The 18,383-nt window shown below is 28.2% G+C and overlaps 1 pseudogene across 1 annotated transcript in view; it reads left to right on the top strand.

Annotated features, from left to right (window-relative positions):
- The window catches only part of LOC107455512 (CD109 antigen-like), an 81,515-nt pseudogene extending 65,356 nt beyond the window's left edge, over positions 1-16,159 (top strand). The window contains exons 14-22 of the transcript XR_015433409.1: positions 1,385-1,541; positions 3,431-3,452; positions 3,565-3,755; positions 4,896-5,045; positions 5,128-5,190; positions 7,512-7,624; positions 12,222-12,384; positions 13,008-13,107; positions 14,567-16,159. The product of XR_015433409.1 is annotated as a CD109 antigen-like (transcript). The remainder of the gene's footprint in view (positions 1-1,384; positions 1,542-3,430; positions 3,453-3,564; positions 3,756-4,895; positions 5,046-5,127; positions 5,191-7,511; positions 7,625-12,221; positions 12,385-13,007; positions 13,108-14,566) is intronic.
- Positions 16,160-18,383: the final 2,224 nt, after the last annotated feature.

Raw genomic sequence — 18,383 nt, 5'->3', positions numbered from 1 at the left:
TTTAATAACTCATAAAATAATAAAGATAGATTAAAATTAATAACATAAATGGTTAGATAGACTCAAAAAGTTTCATGACCCTTGTCAATGAACTTCCACGTGTGCCCCCTTCGTCGCACCGAGAATATCAAGTGGATAGTCAATTTCACGCCAGGTAGCGGCAAGCATGCCGACATCCACAGAGGCTATTGCAGCTGTAATTCTAGCTTTTAGGTCATCAATGTTCAACAAGATCCTCCTGTAACAGATGCTGCTTTTGGATGGAGGATCTTTTTGGTAAATTCTTCTGCAATATCTCTGTGCTTGCACTATCGATTTCGTTTCTATGAACCACCATAAAATCTGTGCTTTCTTTTTTGTGGTGTATGCATTCTCCTTAATATCCGCTCGAATAAAAAATCGCATAGAAAAGTACTACATAGAACAAACACATCAAAAGTAAACGTAACATTGCAATAGTTGCCAAAAACAAAAGAGAGAAAAATGCAATTGAAAAGCAGATGATATTTAGAAAAGAACAGATATTTAGACTGGAAAATGAAATTATCTGAAATTAACCACACACGCAGACTATATTTACAAAAGTAAAGATATTCAAACCTGAAAAGGAAAATATATGAGTTATTCTATCAGTAAATGCCATAAGTTTGTTTATATCTTCATTATTTTATGAGTTATTAAACATCAAAATAGGTCCGGGAATTTATAAACACCCTATATTATAATAATTAACTAATGCACATAGGGTGCATTTTCAACTTAAAAAGCTTTTAAGATATGGTGAAATACACAAAATAAAATTAACATTAAGTGGTTCAAACTTTCAATCGCTCTCCTGACCAAACTATTGGGGGGCATATTTTCCATATTTAGTCTACCCCCATACTTTCAGGATCAGAAATTCAATTCCATATAAAGAAAGGTACGTTTATGCAGAGAAAAGACGCTTTTATATTTGATTTTGTAACTTAAAATATAGTCTGCACTAACCAATCATCATATTTGTGGTCTCTCCCTTCATGAAAATCCGATCATTAGACCTAAAGTTATTCAGAGTAATTAATGTTTTTTTCTCTTCCTGCGGTGTGCATCCAGCAGTCAGTAGATACAACTGAGAAAAAAACCTCATAAATCAAATTGTTTTTATATTTAAATTTTTTTTTTACTGTTGAGGTGATGTTAGGTTTGAAGTTTCTTAAAAAAATTTTACATAGTGGGAATTGTGAATCAAAAAACATGCTATAAACAATATTTTTAAATGTGTGAACCGTTAGATTTGTAGTTAGCTTAAGCATTCAAATGTAAAGTGCTGTTTTACTTTATTTATTTAAGGTGATAAATTAATATATCATTTTGATTTATCGTAAATTTTTAAACTCCTTAGGCTTACAGCATTTGTAGTTCGATCATTCCACCAGGCTAAAGAATTTATGGAAATTGATGATGGTGTAATGACTTCTGCATTAGAATGGTTGTCCAAACAGCAAAAATCTGATGGTTTGTTTGATGAACCAGGAGAAATTCATCATAAAGCAATGCAGGTAAAATATTTTGAGTGTTATTTTCATCAATTTGTATTAATTTATGTACTGTTGGTGTTTCATTTAATGCATAAACTTGACATAAGGTTCTTGAGATTATTTCAATTAGCAGTTTGTGCATAGCAGAATACTAAATTTGTGTTAAAATGTAATGGTAATTTCTGTAATAAAATAAGTGTTTTTGCACAATGATATTTTTCCCGCTTTTTGTAAGAATTTCCGTTTTTTCAATTAATAAAATGTAAAATTCTTCCTTTTAAAAAAATAAACTTCTGTTTTTTCGAATTCTTGAAAAATATTTAAATTTTTTACGTTATCTCCTATTTATGTAAACACTATTTAAAATTACATTTACAAGATTTTAAATTACGCATCGTGATTCGTATTAACGGAATTAAAAATTGCATGCAATTTGAAACTATGTATCACGTCACATATTCAGGTGATTTCAAGTTTCGCATTGAGATTTTATAATCACAGAAATTAAAAATCAGAGATTCAACCATGCAATAGAAAAAATAACATGCATAAAAAAAAACATGCAATATTTACACTATTTTGTAGTCAAGAGATTTAAAAATCACACACTGGGATTCATATTTACATTCATAATATTTTATTGATACATCTTCCTACATCTTTTTTTCTTGCTTAAATTTCCGGTATTTTTTCAACACTTTTCAATACAATACAATACAACATACAAAAACTGGTCTTTTGACCCGTTATGGTATGATTAGTGTTAAGTATCACCTCTAAATAACGACAATCTCGGAAGACCGAACATATTTTAATGGAACTAAACTTTTTTCATAAGATTTACTTGAGGACCAACTTCTGAACAGCAATTTTCTGAACAATGGCCACGCGCTGCAAGCATGAATTTCAATTAAAAGTGAATTTAATCACTCTTTTTTTTCATTTATTCATCTCTAGTTTGCAATAATTTTAATTGGTCACTACTTAATATATTATCACTCAATGGATATCTCATTTCAATTATTGTTTGTAAGAATTCTTTCATACAGAAATCTATCATAGTAAGTGGAATGACAGTTTCATTCCACCTACTCAATCTGGGGTCTGCATGAATTTTATTTATCCTACTCAAATGGGTGTCTGCATGAATTTTATTTAAGTTTTCTATAGTGAAAAAGAAATAAACCCCAGAAAGTAAGCTATACTACATTATTGAAAAAATACTCAAATCAATGCCACTTAAAATTAATAGTGATCGCGATTAGATCATTATTTTAGTTAATGTTTTCCTTTTTTTTAATCTTTTACATAATTGATTGGTTGATAGCACTGAAAAACAGCCACCTAGTTATACTGGTCTCATAGGCTCAGTCTCGCAAGGGACCTTTGCTCAGAGATTTAACTATAGCTTTGTTAGCAAAACTAAATTTGTGTTCAGCTCCCCAAATGCAGAGACCTGTAATTTATCTGAAATAGAAATGGAAATCTTAAAATTTGACAAAACTGACCAAGTACTTAGACAATAACAGAAAATGATGAAATTGTTATATTTTTTGCTCCTATTTGTTATTTATGAAAATTTTCTTCTTATAAACTAAAGTACTTATTATTCTACTTTTTAAAGCTAGTAATAATTGCTATGGAGACAGTGTCTGTAGATGACTATTTTATTTCTGTTCATTTATTTAAGAAATTTTAGCTGTATGATAAAATAAAGTGAAATTTTTTAAGTCTTCCCTAAATATCAATACGATCTTTTAAAATGTTTGATACATTATTATTTAAATATTGTATTATTATTTGATACAATCTTTTATCTCAAGTTTAAGTAGTTAGAAAAGCTTTGTGTAACTTAATTAGTGTTTCCATTGTGTAAATAAATTTGGTGTAATATTTGTTTTTACTGTTAGCATTTGCTCCTAATTTTCCAAAGTTTGTTTTGTTGTCTTAATATATTGTCTGAAATTATTGCTTTGTCTAAAATTCTTGTAGTGATATCTCATTTAAAGTTTATCATTAATTTAATTTTCTAATCTCAATTCAGTTGATACCATCCACTGGCAAAAACCAAAGGACAACTCAATGCCTTACTATGAGCCTCAATCCCAAGACGTAGAGATGACTGCTTATGCCTTGTTGACATACTCTGTGCGAGGAGATGTTGCCGGAGCCTTACCCATTCTTAGGTGGATGATCTCCCAGCAAAATGAGTATGGAGGCTATTCTTCCACTCAGGTAAGTCTTAAAAGTGTTATTTTTACATTATATCTATCATCCTTTGTTGCCTTCGGCAAAGTTTGGATTAAAAATTTTCTGAATAGCAACTGTAAGAAGATGCTAAAATTTCTCTAATTTCCTATCCTTCTCTAAAATGTTATTTACTTCATACCTAATATGCCATGTAGCCTTCAACTAGGTCTGGGTTAAAACTTCTCAAGTATTTTCATTGCACATTTGCATTAAATTGTTTTATATCTAGCACAGTGGTGTGATATTTGCTTCAGTCCATATTTACTACTACAAAACAAGCATTGTACTAATCGGAGGATGAATCGTATTCGGATACATCGGATAGTGGATCGGAGAATGACTTATTAGTACATTACACAGAGAGTAACTCAGTTGAAATGTACCCTGGGAAAGGTCTAATAGAAAAGAACATTTGAGTTAAGGATTAGTTTGTATTTATAGCCTTTTTGGACTCAAACTCAGCCTCCAATTAGAACATTCTAAATGCATGCAGATGTAGAAGAAAGCTGCTTCAAATAAATGTGGTTAGTTTTTTTTTCAAGCAGAATTTTTAGACATATTATAATTAAGCATACATGTGCTTCTTAGTAAAATTAATCACATATCCAAAACTGCATTAGCCCCCAAAGATTCAAAATTATGTAGATTCTCTTTAGGCTAGGAATAAAGTAATTTTTAGTTAGTTTTATAATGCGGATAAATTATCCATATTGTGTTAGCATACTATTTTGTAACTGCAACAACAAGTGACGGAATAAAACTATTACTGAGAATAATCGAACAATTAAAAGGCTTTGGCCAATGTAATATGTCTCCTTTTCACATTGTTCAGATTAGCAATTTTAATAAAACAGAATTTCCTTTTATGCAATAAATATTTCTTTATTTTGTGCTGTTATCTAGTGCAATTTTTAGAAACTTCTGAATTACCTTTCTAGAAATAATTATGTAAAAAGACCACTTTTGAAAAAATTTAGCTTATTACTGTATTCTCTAAGGACTTGTATGATAAAATTTCTTTTATGTATTTGAAATACTTTAAAATCACATTATTGCCAACAAGACTTATATTTTTGACTAATATATAGGAATATTTTTAAGTTACAAAATATTTTTTCATTTTAGGACACAGTCGTTGGTATCCAAGCCTTGGCTTCTTTGGGCGTCAGACTTGCTTCAGCTTCAATATCTATTAACATCTCTTACAACTTCAATGATATGCAGAAAACATTAAGCATTAATTCTGATAATGCCATGGTGCTTCAAAATGTTATTGTAAGTTACTTTTTTATTAAAATTTTTTTAGTGTTACCTTTTTTTTTCAAGAATTTCATATATATTTTTTCCATACCAATAGTTACCTTCTGATGTCAGATCTGTTGCTCTTCAAGCTGAAGGTTTTGGAGTTGGTCTAGTTCAGGTGAAACTTTAATTTTCTAGTCGAAATATTTAAAATTTTTCTGAAATATGCATTTTTAAAAAATTTTTTATTAGTGATGGAATGTGAAGTGTTTAAAAAATAATAGTGATGAAATGTACATTTATTTTTAAAAAAATGTTTTTAATGATGAAAGATTTTGAACTTAGTTTACTGCCAGTGATAATTTTTTGTGTGGATATTCTGGATCCTTTTAGTGGAAAAACCTTAGAAATAAATTCTAACTAGTTCATCAATTATTCATACAGTGAAGGTTACCAACTGCAAAAACTTATTCATAAAATTTAATATTTTTACTTTTTGCACCAAGAACTTTTAATGTGAAATTTCGTTTTTATTTTCGACTCCTTTGAGTATTTGGTTAAATTTTAAATTTTTGTTTCCTGAAATGTGTGTTCCTTTGTCTTCTGGGTTGGGTTAAAAATTGCAAAATTACGGAATCAAACAATGATAGCCGTAAACTCAAAAATGTGTCGGCTGTTCCATGCTGGTTATAAAATAAAATAGTATGCATGAATCACAGCGGCCAAATATGAAGCACTGCCTTCCATTAAGGTGATTAAAGGCTAAATACCAGTGATCAGGGCCGGATTAACCTATAGGCACACTAGGCACGTGCCTAGGGCCTACGAAATTCAGGGGCCTACGAAAAACTTGGGAGAAAAAAACTTGTTGACAAAAATAATTTAGCTTTAAAAACAACAAGTGTATTTTGCACAAAATTATGAAGATACAAATAAAAATATAATATTTTTTGGTAATAAATTATTTTGCAGAATCTTATAATCTAATATATTACTTTTTTGGATTCAACGAAATCTTGTATTATGCTGTCGAATTCCAAACTACGCAAAATGTCGTATTCAATAGACATAAGTGCAAGCGATGCCAAACGATCTTGATTCATTGTTGAACGCAAATAATTTTTTATCAATTTTGATCTGGAAAAAGATTTTTCTGCATTTGATCCAAGAATCGACAAATATATTCTTAATGCATTGTGAATGTTTTAATATTTATGCTAGTGCCTTTTTTAACTATCGTTTCGGTTCGATAATTTTCAAATGTTTTTATTTAGATTAATAAGTTTTCCTTTTATTTTATTGTTTCCCCCCGTATAATTAGGTATGAAATATATTGCGTTATTTAATCATTGGTTTTGTTTATATTAGTTAATTTAGGAATTGTAATTATTTTTAAAAAATAAATATGAGAATTTTGTATCTTTTAAACTTGCTTTTCTTGTCTAAACTTGTAAATTTTTTTATTCTTTTAAATGTTATATTTCTACCATTTTTTTTCTCTTTAAAGTTAGGAGTACCTTTCTTTTTTCTCTTACTTTATGCATTGCACTTTTTCCTTGTAATTCGGGTTCGATAAAGCATCGATTAACGACACTTTTTGGTCGATCCAGAAAACTGGGAAATTCAGACATCCGGGATAGCGATGCTCCCGATTATCCCGGATAATTGGTTCTCTACTGTATAAATATTTCTTGTAATTAATCTCACTATCAATTTCACTGTTTTCTTTGTTGTATTGTTGATGTGAAGTGTTTACATAGTTATCGATCGAACTAATCATAATGGTATTATCGATATCAACTGCAATATCGGCAGTATGTCGGTATTGCAGATAAAGTTCGATAAACAAATTCGTAAATTAAAATCCATATTAATAAAAATGTTTAAAAAAAATAGGCAAGAAAATTTTAGCATATATTTTGAAAAGAGGGGAGGAGGGGAGGGCCCAAAAACGGCTAAACCTAGGGCCTACGAAAGGCATAATCTGGCTCTGCCAGTGATAATAGACTGTTAAAAATTCTGTCCCTTGCTCCCACTGACCACAGTGCTTTACAAAATATCCTCAGTGGTGGACGGACATCGTGAGTTAGAATGTTCTTGCCATCGGACTAAACCTGACTGGTTTTTGCGTATTTCTTCCATTTAACACAAATACAGGCTAGTTCCATCTAAAAGTTTGCTATGTAATCTAATTTAACAATGCTCATTCGAGAGGCTCCTTTGTCTTCTGAGTTGGGTTCAAAATTAACAGACTACGCTGTTGAACATTAGTAGTTGTAAACTCATAAATAGGTTAGCTGTTCAATCGTGGTTATAAAATAAGTAGTATGCATGCCAGCCAATTATAACCATTTAATAAAGTTACATTTTCTGCTTTCTCAATAAAGTGTTCATAAGCTAAATAATTAAAAAAAATCATTGAGCACAGAAAGTACATGCAAACAACTACAAATTATATGTAATGAAAAGTATTCCATTAATCATAGTTTTGAAATGCAGGTCACATGGTCATACAATGTTGCTGTTACTGATGTCACTCCAGCTTTTTCATTAAAACCTGATTTGGGCAAAGCCTTCACCGGTGATTACATGGAGCTAGATATTTGCACTCGGTAATATTTTATTACAATTTCTAATGTCATTTTGTATTTCATGCTTTAAATTTTTTAATATACTTGGCATAAAAAAGAATTTTGGGTAAAAATTGAAGCATTAGTCACATATTTTTAGGTATTAGTACACTAGGCATTAGTCACATATTTTTAGGTATTAGTACACATTTGTCCTGATATTTCCGATTTTCTGGATATTTAATAAATTCTGATTTTATCTTTTTTGTTTTGAGGCACCTAATTGTGTGCGTTTAGAGAATCCAATTTTCTAGAATACAAATGCAATTTTTTTAAAGAAAAATAGATTTGAAGAATAAAAGGTTTTGGATATTTGATGCAACATCTTTTTTTATTTTAATTAATAATGCTAGTAAAAATTGCAAAATTTTGAGAGTTCCAATTTAGGAACTGTCAACTAATTATAGGCATGGTTCAAGCATTTACCATTAACACATTGCTTCAATTTCTTTGAATTCATTTTTTATAAAAAAAAAAAAAAAAAAAAAACAGTCAATTAACAATTTTGAATTATCAAAATTTTTTGGTGATGAATTCAGGGGCCATATGCTTATTTATAATTTTAATCAAATGCAGTAACAAACAGGGTTTGAAAAAACCCGGGGATTTTTGAAAAAACCCAACCCGCCTGGGTTTTATTGAAAAAACCCGGGGAAAATTGGGTTTTATTTGAAAAAACCCGGGGAAAATTGGGTTTTTTCATTTAGTGCTCATAAATTTTACTGTGAAATTATTTTTATTTATTAAATAGAGTTGTATAAGTAAACACTAAAATTTCATCTGACTTTTACTTGTAAAAAAAGTAAACTGGAATAAATATTTAATGGTCTTCCATGTTTTTATAATACGATTAATAGAAAGTGAAATTAAAATTACGTATAATTATAAAGAGTATCAGTTACTTGTCCCTTTTTTCAAATATTTAGATAAATATATGCATTTTTAGATACATTTTAACTTTATAGTTTCAAAAGACAAATTAGTCTTAAAATTATAAAAAAGCATATCTAAAAAGTTATAGCTTATTTTTTTAAAATCAGAAATAAAACTTTAAATTTGTTTATTGTTGTTTAATGTATCACTTAATAGAATTTTTTTTTTTTTGTTTGCTTTCAATATTTTTAAGCATGATTAAAAGAAACAAAATAAATTGTATTCAAATGAAATCTTAAAAATAATATTTAAAAAATCTTAAAAGTAATATTTTAATTTTTAACTGTTTTTTAATTGTGATAAACTTTCTCCAAATAGTTAAAAATTGTCAGCAGATGTTAAGAGTTAACTTCAAAAAAAGTTCCATTTTTTTCTTTATTATTATTATTATACAACAGAATCAAAGTGTCTACATTTCTCTCTTAGATGGTGATACACTTTTATGAGTTTTGTAGCTTTATCTGTTCCTAATCTATTTCGAAGTTTACTCCGCACCAAACCGAAAGTTGAAAAGTGTCTTTCGATAGAGACAGAGGATGCTGGTGTTGAGTGCAAAGAGAAAAGAAATGACAGAAATTTTGTGGAAGCTAGGAATTTTATTTATTTATTTAAATTTTTTTTTTTTTTGCCATAATTTTCCACTATTTTTCAATGAAAACTGTTGAATAACAGTGTCAAGCATCATTGATTTTGGAAAGTATTCAGGATCGGACATTTTGAGTGCCATAACACGTGGCAGAAATTCTGGATGTTGCCTAGAAAGACAACTGCTAATTGGTCTTGTTCATCATTTAAAAATTGTCCACTTGTTTCGGGATCCAGGATGCATATGCTAATAAATGATGTGGCTGAACAGCCTAATTGAATCTTTTTACAAAATGTTTATGGGGTTCTAATTCATCACATGATAGTAAGTTAATTCATATTTCAACAGCTTCGGAAATTGAAATGTTTTCTGGTTGAAGCTTTTTTAAAGCTTAAGAAACAATTGACATCTGCTTTTCCCAATTGATAGTTTATTGGTAAAGCCCAACATTATTTAATATTTTTGACATATTATTATTAGATTCATTTTGATGTTCAAGAACAATCTCTTCATATTTATGGTAATTATTGGCAAAAGCTTTTACATGCTCACAATATGAATTCCACCTAGTATCATTTGGTCATTGGGTCATCAAGCAGTTTTTTTCATTTGCCCATCCATGTGCTTGATGTACATTTCTAAAATATTTGTTAACTTCAACGATGTGTCCAATGATAGTATTAGGAGATACTTCCCTTTGAACCAAATTAAAAAAAAAACAACACCAAGTGGGTTTTTTCAAAGTGGGCCCACTTGGGGAACCCTAGTTATACGTATTTTATATTAAGTTTAAATAATGCATTATCACTAATACATATTTGAAACTTCTTTATTGTTAAGTACATTACGTTTCATAATTTTTTAAATTAGGAATTGTAAAATATAAAAGGTAGTAATATAAAAGGAACAAGTTTATTAATCTTTTTGTTTTCACACACATTTATTTACTATATTTATTAAACATATGGATATTACCTATTATAAAATTATAATCTGCAAATATTTATAATCAGTAAAAACTAAAATTTCATCTGACTTGAGTTAAATAAAAAACTGTAATAAATATTTAATGGTCTTGCAAGTTTTTATAATAAGGTTAATGGAAAGTGAAAGTAAAACTACGTATAATTATAAAGAGTATCAGTTACTTGTCCCATTTGTTTTCAAATAATTAATCCTAGGAAAATGATTTCATTTCTCGATAAATAATTTTAAAAAGTTCTCTTATAAAGAGTTTTAGCTTTTTTTTTTTTTTAAAGCCAGAAAATAAAACTGTTTAAATTTTGTTAATGTATCACTTGGTAAAAAAAGAAAAAAATTGTTTCTTTTCAATTATTTTAAACATATGAATTAATAATAATAACCTGTTTATTAATATATAAAGCATGCAACTATATTTGAAAAATTGATCTTTTCAGAGTATATTATTTAAATTTTTATTTGATTTAATATCATTAAAATATTACTTTTTGAAAAAACCCACTTGAAGTTTTCAATAGTACCTACTATAAAATTATATGAAGATTCGAGTTTCTTTTACTTTACTAATATAAAAAACTTAATCATATAAATCATGCAACTCTATTTGACAAATTTATGCTGCACAATAAATTATATAAAAGTAAATGCGAAACAATAAGTTTTAGTAAAAAAAAAATATTTTTTTTTGTTGAAAAAACCCACTTGGAAAAAACCCACTTATCGTTCCAAGTGGGTTTTTTCAAGGTGGGCCCGCCCAATAAAACCCGGACGGGTTTTTTCAAAGTGGGCCCACTTGGCGAACCCTGGTAACAAATCTTACAGTGTGGGGTTTAATAGTTTCTCAAGTATTAAATATTCTTTTACTAGTGATATTAAAGATGATAGTTTCATAATGAACAATACAACACTCATATCATAGAATTTTTACATAATGAATTGAGGAATCATCTTTCAAAATTATTTTTGTGCAAAATTGTTAAGTAGCATATTCATTGCGTTTTCACTTCAATATTATTGAATCTCACTTTAAAATTATTTGATCAAGGAAATGTTGAAGTAGATAACAAATATTGGTTTGAGGGAATAGTTCAATAATTGATACTGGCTGTTTTTTTATGCAACAATATTATAATTTTTTCTCTCCATATATTGAATTGAAACTAATGAAAGTTGTTCCGTATTGATAAAATTATGCTAGAAACTCTTAACTTTCTGTTCTTCACAAAGTATTCTGAAATTAAAAATATATTCCATTGTTCATTTGTGATAAAAATTTGTTTGTATAACTTAAATACATCAAATTATACTTTTAATTCTTATTTTGCCATTTGCCTTTTAGTAGTTTCAATACTGTTGTAAAAATGTCCTAATATTTTTGCAAAATGTTGCCAGATTATTTTAGTCCACTAAAAAGTCTTGTATATTTGAATATATCTTAAATTTGTGTTGAAAATACTAAAACTTTCCTGTTAAATTAAAAATTTAGTTCCTTCATAGCCTAAAATCTATTTATGTATAATTTTCTGATTTAATTGTATAATACTAACATGTTTAAGGTAGTAATTTTTGTTACAAAATTCATAAGCGAGTAAAAATTTAAAACTAAATTCAGTATCAAATTAAAGCTTATGTAAGTAATTGTAAAAAGAAAATTGTGAACCTTTTTAAACATTTTAAATCATATTTTTAATATAATCTTTATTACACTCTGCTAACTACATGATTTAATGCTTACAATTTAATTTTCAATAATAAAATAGATTTTTCATACATTGCAGAGAAAAATTAAATATTTAGAAAAATTTGGTTGGGTAAAAATTTTAAAAAAAATTATACTAAAAATTTTTTTAAGGGGAAGAAAAGTTTTTCAAAGGTGTCCATTGGTTGCTTTGTTGTGTGATGTAACAATCTTATATTACAATTTGCTTTGGTTGGAATGCTATAATTTCTATTTTGTGTAATTTTATCTTCTTATATAGGAAATAATTATCTCTGCTTTTGTCATAAATGTTTTCTTTTTTATAACAGTAGTTTGAATTTTGTTCATAAATAACAATAGATAATTTTAAATTATTTCAGCTACAAAGAGAGTGGAGCTAGTAATATGGCTGTAATGGAAGTTGGTCTTCCTTCTGGGTTTGAGGCTGATACAGAAATTTTACCCATGATAAAGAATTTAGACAAATTAATGAGAGTTGAAACAAATGAGGGTGATACCAATGTTGTCATATACTTTGACAGGGTAAATTTTCTTTTTGTACAACTTTAATACCTGATCTTGAATTTTTATTATATGAAATTTTTATTATCTTAAAGTATAAACTTCGATGTTAAATGTTATTATTTTATGACCTAATTTTAATATATTGCAAAATATATTAAAATTAGGTGTAGGGAAAAATTTCTCATTTTAACTAAAACACTTTAAGAAAAATTTAAATTAAACACAATTATATATTTAAACACAAATTATATATTTTGTAATAATTATTATGAAAGGAGTGTTTATACGTTTCAAACACTTAGAAATAAGTTTGGCCATCACTTTATTTTTTCAAAGAACTTAAAATCATCGCATATTTGGCTTGTTATTCTATCTTATCGATAAGTCATTTCAATTGTTTTATTCCTGCCCAAATAAGTTTTCAATTAATAATACCAATATTCTTCGTAACTTTAATATGCATCATGATTTTGAGCAATAGATTACAAATATAACGTTAATTTAAAGTAATGTAAAAAAAATGTCAGTTATAATTTTTATATTTTATTTCATTTTTATAATCAAGGAAAAATAACTGAATTCTGCCTGGAAGACATGATTTATAATATGAGTGATATATATATCCATGAATTTTTTGTTAGATTGACAATGAAGTCTGTGTTCATGTCCCTGCTTTTAGAAGTCACAAAGTAGCCAATCCTAAACCTGTCCCTGTTAAAGTGTATGATTATTATGATTTATGTGAGTACTTTTTCTGTTTACAATAAAACTTTTCTTACTGTGATAAATAAAATTTATTTTAAATTAACTATATATAGATAATTCCCATAAATAGCATAAAATAAAATAAACAAAGGAGGTATATAGCAAAGTGTGTGTGTATAGGTAAATCAGTATTTGTTTGTGGGCAATTTAAGATATTTAAATGTCAAAAATTATTTTTATTCAATAAATAAAAAATGCAAAGCCTAAAAACTTCAAAACATTTCCTATACGAACATTAATTACATAATTGTAAAGATCTTGGAGGTAAAATGTGATTACCCACATTTTATAAGAAATTAACTACTTTAAATAATTGTACATAACAAAAGCTTTCATTCTGTTTAAGTAGATTAAATAGATATTTCATAATATAAACATCTGCACCAAATGTGGAAAAGGTTAAATAAGGAAACACGAAAAATATTAAAACAAAAAATTTAACAAAACAAATGAGTTGATTGAGGCTCTTATTTAGAGAGCTCTTTTTGATGATGCAACCTTATGTTGCAAAGAGAGTGCACTAAAGACAATGCTATCAATGATTTACTTTTAAAATTTAGAGTTAAATAACTTTTTGTTTTTCTAATTTAAGATAAAACAAGCATCTCAAACAAACTTCATCTTTTAAAGCTAACTAATTTTTATGATATAAAATATAAATGCAAAAATATTATTGTTTATTTAAAATAGCTTTATCATTCATAATTGGTAAATTTGTTTTTACGCATAATTATATCAGTTGGGATCATTTTTATAGACCTTAAATTTTATTCATCGATTTATCTTTTCACAACGTCAACAAAAGTAGCATATCCACACCAAGAAAATGACACTGGTTAAAATCTTTTGGGAGAAATCACGTACCTTCAATCGATAACAATTCTGAAGTCAATGGAGGTAACCTCTAACCACTACCAACCTCTATAAACGAACATTTTACTGTGGAATGGAGAGTGGTCGCTCCCGAGAGGTTTTATTGTATTGAAGTATTTGTTAACGTAATTTTTCATAAAGCATTAGCTTAATCTCTAAAGCAATCCAAAATTGATACATTTGTTGGTTGTTAGCTCTATTGCGTATAATTTAAATTTTTTTCTGAAAACAATAAATATTTTAAGTGCATTTTCTGTGTCTTAAGTATTAACCTTTAAAGTTGTTTCAAAGCAGTAATATAGATCTATTTCAAATATACATTTATATGTTTAATATATGAAAAGTTTAATATATAGCACAAAATTTTATACAATGCAAAGCCTCATGATTCAAAGTTTGTTCTGTATGAAAAAGATATTCTACCATATTAAAAAGAATAATTAACCTAAAATTCTATGTCAGCTAAATTCTGTGTTTAAAAAATCCAAACTTAAATGACAGTTCATTATACACTATATATTTTGTATTACAAATTTTTACATTTCATTCATTATTATTTTAGCCAAAAGTGCCAGAATGTTTTATGAATCAAAGTCTGTTACACTGTGCGAAGTCTGCGAGAGTGAAGATTGTGGCAGTAAATGCAACGAGCTTACAGATGGTGTAAATGCATCTTCAACACCCATATACAACTTATTCCTGATTGCATTGGCAGCTATGTTTACCTTTCAAATTGCAAGAGCTAATAATTGAGGTGATTAAATTGTTGACTTGAGCCATACAGCTGCAATAATGACAAAGCTTTTTTTAGCTAGAGTGGGATGTGTGTATGATCTGATATGGTGATATTTTTTGTATAGTTACATAACGACAGTGCCTACCGAGGAACTTCGGTAGGCACTTCAGATTTTATGAAAGTTTAGCTATCGTCAAACTATTGATAGAACTACGAAAAAGCTCAGTGCTTGGTCATTAACTTGTGGATTGTCATCACTACTGCTTTTATCGAGTTTTCTTTAAAGTTCATAATATCTAATGCTAACATTCCATACTTTGTGTTAGATCTTGGAATATTTCATATGTGTTGTCTGATTTTCCTTTGCAATTAAGATAATTTATTCATATTTTTTTAAAAATAACTATTGCATTCATCAGCATTTGTTTTTGTTATAAACCTTGAGTTATTACTCTTATTATTCTGGTGCATTTTGATCTTAAATATTTTTATAATTTAAATCTTTTTATTATTTAAAGTTAAATAATCATTTGTTGCTCGGCTTTCTCTAGTCATCCGTGCATATTTTGACACCAGACAAATAAATCAAGGTTTAGTTTTTCTTAGATATTTTGTGAAATTTAATTTTAAAATAGGCAGTTTTATTAAGTATTCTACATCTGGAATTCAGCCAAATTTTTTAAAATATCGATGCAATTAAAAATTTATGTTAAATCCGATTTTAAATCAACATAATATATTTTTCTGGAAAAATTGTTAATTTATGCCAATGAACTTTAATCATAGAAAGTTTTAATCCTAAAAACTTAAATTTTAAATTGTTGTATTGTACTTAAATTTTTAAAAATTACATTCTTGTCCATAGCTTATGTGCAATCTCCCAATTTTTGTACTTTATTATTCTTGGGAATTTTAAACAAGCGTCTGTACAATGTCCTTTCTTTTTTAAGCATTAAATGTGTGACTTTTATAAGAAGACATTGAATATATTTTAGCTTGTCATTTTCTTTTAATAGTCAAGGTTTTCTTATTCTAAAAATAATACTAATTGTTGCAAACAAAACCAAATGTTATTGAGAACATAACTTTTAAATATCAATGAACAGTTTGTGGGACTAATTGGCAGCTTTATTTGTAGAGACAAATTTCACTTGTTTTCCATTTTAGTGTAGATGAATGTGCAAATAATTAAGATGAGCTATATCATTGTCATCTTCAACTGTGATAAACTAAAAACCTTTATTTTCATACTCAAACTGTTTCAATATAAATTTAAAATTTTAGCCAAAGAGATCTGGTTTTAAAATTATAAAATTGTTTATGTTTTGACATTAAAGTTCATTTAAACTGTATATTTGCTGTTTCATATGCCTTTAAATATTTCAAAAAGTGATTTGTAATAAAATTTTTATTAAAACAGTTTTCATTTTTTTTTCTTTTTATCAACATCAGTTTGAATGCTAATGTAAAAGATTTTTAGAAGTAAATGGGGTTAAATGAATAAGTGAAAAGTGAGTGACTCAGCATTTTTTATACTACATGGTACGTGGCGTTTTTAAAAAATGCTTATTTTCGATATTTAAAAGCCCTTAAAGGTGCTTTTTTCATTGGGTGTTTTTAAAAGGTGCTTAATTTTCCAGGGTGCGTAGCGTTTGTAAAAAGTACTTAAAAGTGCTTTTTTGTGGATTTTGTTTTTAAAAGCTTTTAAAGGTGCTTGTTTCAACTGGCGTTTTTAAAAAGTGCTTTTTTTCCGAATAATTTTTTTTCCCCTTCAGCGATATCTGGTGGATGCCATGCATTTCATGAAAAATGAGGAGTTTGCTACGTAATCATTCACGCGGACTTCACGTCGTACCCACGTTATGACTTGCGCATACGTGCACATTTGAAACCGAAACCCGAGTGCTCCAATTCAGATAGAGAATATCAGATCCTTATGAAATTTTTTTCTTTTTAATTTATTTTAATTTTGTTCTTGTTTATTTTATTTTACTTCTAACACTTTTTTTGACATAGGGGGTAAGGGTACTTTTGTTCTGAGTTCAGGGTCAAGTTGAATTCACTCGGTGATGTGGGAAAGTACTGATTGTTTCGATTTACGCCCGTTTCTTTATGGGTTTTTTTTAAACGCTAAAACTGTTTATAAAAAGTTTTTGTTTTTCAATATCATTGATTGAATATGAATTTTTTGAGTGCTTCAAAATTTTTGTGAAGTGCTTGAAAAGTTTTTAAAAAGTGCTTATTTTTGATTCAAAGATTTGGCTATGCACCCTGTTTTCCCTTTTAAAAAATAAATTTTTTTTTTGCATGGCTGATTGTGCTCCAGAAAAAATCCAGATTTCCGGATTTTTTGCTAACCGTGATCCGGAAGTTTCCGGAGATCGAAGGTTCAGAGGTTTCAAAAAATCATTGATCATAAAAGTTTCCGGAAATCAAATTTTCAAAGGTGGAACTTAAAAATACAGTTTATTTTATTTGTTTGTAAGGGAGAGCCAAATAAGCTAATATTCTAGATAAATATTCATTTTTTATCAGTAAATAGTTATTATAATCATAAACTCAAGAAAGAAAGACGTATTTGTAAATTTTAATTGCTTCTCCAGGTCATCATAGGTATGTGTAAAATTTTAAATATATTTTAAGTAAACTAAGAAATATTGAGAAAAAGGAAAAAAACCTTGTTTAAATTTTTTCCTAATTTCTTGATTAAACTTTTTTTCAAATTTTTTTTTTACTCAAGAAATTTTCCAGAATTTTGACATGGGCTCACAATCACCCGTTTTTGTTACCATGTCGATTTTCGCCGCGTATTATGCAAAAGCGTGCTTTTCACTTTGTTCCATTCAACGTTTTCACAATTCACTTTGATGTACCGTCGGTTCATAGCGTATGAAAGCGCCTATCATTTTGCATGTTTATGAAATGCTCGAGTCCGTGTGTGCGTCTACTGAGCTGGGTTCAGTGAGATTATTGCCTTCTCATGTGCAACTCTGCTGCATTTTGCAAGATATTCTCAATTTCAGACATTTTCCAACCTCTTATATCAAACCGAAAAATCTCTCGATCATTATAACGGCTAATATAATCAAGAAAAAGAGTTCTTTGTCAGAAACTAGTTATTTTCTCATGATCATCTAAAGTCTTTGAAAATTATTTTGCTAACGTATGAAGTGCTTAAAAATATTTTTTGAGTGCTTAAAAAGTACTTATTTTTTGTTGAAAGATGTGGCTACGCACCCTGTTCTAAATAAAAGAAAAATGGCATAGCTTCATATCAGCACTTCCACCTCTCGCTTCAATGAGTCACGATAATCTAAGCGTACTTAGTTGAATTTATAATGAAATTATTTTAAAAAGATGAAACATATTCACCAGTCTTAAATATTTGATTACCAATGATGAGCTGTCTTGATGGCAATTTCTTATCACTAAGGAAATTTTGAATTGCAAGAAAAACAATGTAATCGCTTAATGCCAGGTGCAAACTAAATGGTGAATGCATCAAAACTTGCCAACCAAGCTCCTGGAGTTTCTGGAAAGTCATTAGAGACTTGTGTGGCCTAGTGCTTTCTTGATGGAGCACCTCGTTGACCAATTGTGGCCGTTATTGATCTCCAACTTCAAATGGTTGAGTTGTTGACAG

Source organism: Parasteatoda tepidariorum, chromosome 4 (assembly GCF_982258835.1).
Source record: "Parasteatoda tepidariorum strain Cologne lab strain chromosome 4, Ptep-v5.0, whole genome shotgun sequence".
In the NCBI taxonomy this organism is placed as follows: domain Eukaryota; kingdom Metazoa; phylum Arthropoda; class Arachnida; order Araneae; family Theridiidae; genus Parasteatoda; species Parasteatoda tepidariorum.
The sequence above is the reverse complement of the archived record's forward strand: the minus strand, read 5'-3'. Positions and strand labels throughout refer to the sequence as shown.